The sequence below is a fragment of the Kryptolebias marmoratus genome, linkage group LG9 (genome assembly GCF_001649575.2).
Source record: "Kryptolebias marmoratus isolate JLee-2015 linkage group LG9, ASM164957v2, whole genome shotgun sequence".
Taxonomy (NCBI): domain Eukaryota; kingdom Metazoa; phylum Chordata; class Actinopteri; order Cyprinodontiformes; family Rivulidae; genus Kryptolebias; species Kryptolebias marmoratus.
In genome coordinates, this window is record NC_051438.1 from 3,011,011 (window position 1) to 3,013,359 (window position 2,349).

General features: G+C 37.6%; 1 protein-coding gene across 2 annotated transcripts in view; it reads right to left on the bottom strand.

The window, feature by feature from the left end:
• Positions 1 to 2,349, bottom strand: part of nocta (nocturnin a) — a 17,187-nt gene that overhangs the window by 8,942 nt on the left and 5,896 nt on the right. Inside the window, exon 2 of one of the 2 annotated variants that reach the window (XM_037977224.1) lies at positions 1,971 to 2,033. The gene's annotated coding sequence lies outside the window, so the exon portion shown is untranslated. Of the gene's footprint in view, positions 1 to 1,970; positions 2,244 to 2,349 lie in introns of those variants that run through there. The other variant, XM_037977223.1, reaches the window with a different exon arrangement.

Here is a 2,349-nt window from a genome sequence, read left to right on the forward strand (position 1 = left end):
TTGACTTCACAAAAGCATAACACAGAAAGTTTTACGTTAAAACTAGCGCTAATAACGTCCAGTATTGATGCACGTCTTCTGCAGTAAAGTTAGACTCAGGCAATAATCTCCTTGTTAAGCAGCCTTGTTATTAAAAAAAAAGGACTTACTGATTAAATGTAACGCCGTCCGGACATTTTCCGTGAAAATTTGTGCAGAAAAATGCAGCATAATAAGAAGGCATTCCTGTATAGATAAGCGCAAAAGCGGAGCTGTATTACTATCGTAAGATGGCGGCGTTTTTAGCTTATCCAAAGTCACGTGATGTCATGTCTATCCATATAAGTCATTGGTGGTGGCTTGTGACGTCAATGGGACGTCTCTTGCACGCTACGGTGACGTCAATCTGTGCCAACAATTGACATATGACCCTAGTTAAAATTCAGAGGAACATTCAGAGCTACATGAACCAATCCACTGCCAGTAGTCAGCCAGAGTAGCTGTCTGCCTATTTATATGTCTGTTAGCAAATTATCTCATGATTAACTGGATGGATTTAAATACAACTGCCAGAAAGTAATCATTGGACACACATCTACATTTGATTAAGTTTTAGAGTCACTCCAAATAACAATGGCCGCCACAGCCAACTGACCCTTAAAAACCCCAAAATGGCTATAACTCAATCAATTCTACAGCAACTGAGCTAAAATTGGTGTGGTAGTAGCTGAGAGTCATTCTCAACACATACTTCAAGCTCTATCAGATTACACAAGATCTTTTGATTTTAAGTGAGATTGAGCGTAATATTATTTAACCAAAACCAAAACGGCTATAATTTTGTCATTTCTCAACATAGGATAATTTTAGTTTAAAACTCTAGCATGAAAGGCAGCAGGTGATGTGTTGTCCTTTAGGAATGCTTGGCCTTTACTTTTATTTACCTTTATCATAATAATAGGTTTACATTATTTAGGAAATTATGTGTTTGAAGAGCAAAAGCAAGTCTTTTTTTTTCAGATTATTCCACTGCACTTCAGGATGTAAAACAAAGGCCTTCTTTGTTCTTTTTCATATTGAACGGCTGCTATATATGGATTTAGTCAAGATCATACATGTTCACAGTCTGTTATGTAATCAGATGAAAGATCAGTCGAGTCAAAAGTCAGACGTGTTTTTCAGCTGTTATTGATTCATCCTTTCAGTGAGTCTCCCAATTTAAACTCGGAGAGTGTACATATGTGAATACAATGAACATTATGACTCAAGCAAACATAAGAACAAAATAAAGCAAAATAATGTCTATAATGTAGAAAAAAAAAAACATGAAAACAAAAAGGATCTCAGCTGCTTCTATAAAACTTAAAAAAAGAAATAAATACATAAATCAAATCTTTGTCTAGTTAACAAGGTCTTGGGTTGGTTGGCTTTTACATATCAGGACATCATAAAAATGATCTGGTCTTTACCAGGTTTTAGGTTTATTCAAATCTAACCTCAAGTGAACAAAAACACACAACAGGTTCTACCATGTTGGTATTTATGAAACTAAAACAAAACCAATATGTAAAAACTGTCTGATAAAGAAATCTGTTTTTGCTACTTCCACAGGATCGAAGAGGTTCAGTGTCAGCCAGGAGCTGCTGATCAGATGTATTGATTAACTGATCATTATCAGTGGGATCACCTCTAGAAAAGCAGGTGTTTTGTCAAGTTGCTGTTCTGGAGCACAGAAGTATGTGTTAACACAATGCCAAGACGGAAAGACATCAGCAATGATCTTACAGAAGAAGCTGCTGGTCATTAATCTCGGAAGGGTCAAAGTACTTGGAGTCCATTGTTCTTTACAAGCAGAAAACATTTTAGAGAGCTGCTAATTTTCCCAGGTGTATACATTCCAGCAAAGTCATCCCAAAGGTCAGTTTGTGCAATGCTCAGAAAAATAAGCTCCATCTCAGACTCTGTGGTTGTATGTCTCTGTGTGTCTCTACCTGTCCAGGGTGTCCCCCTCCTCTCACAGTGACTGCTGGAGATAGACACCAGCTGCCTGTGACCTGGAAAGGAGAAAGCAGATAAAGAAGAGAAGGAGGTGGACTTTCCTTGTCAGTAACTAGTATAACTACCAGATGAAACTTCACTTTGGCACACTGTCCCATCCAGGGACGTGCGGTCAGGGGAGGCAGGTGAGGCAGAGCCTCCCCTGTCATCATGACAAGAAAAAAAAAACATAACATAAAATGAATATTAATATTTGTCCACTGATCTTTATGTATGAGTAATTTTCGAACATTTTTATGGTCCAAATCGCATTTTTATAGTCAAAATCGCTGAAATTGCATATTTCCTGTTCAAATATGAGGGTGAAACGCG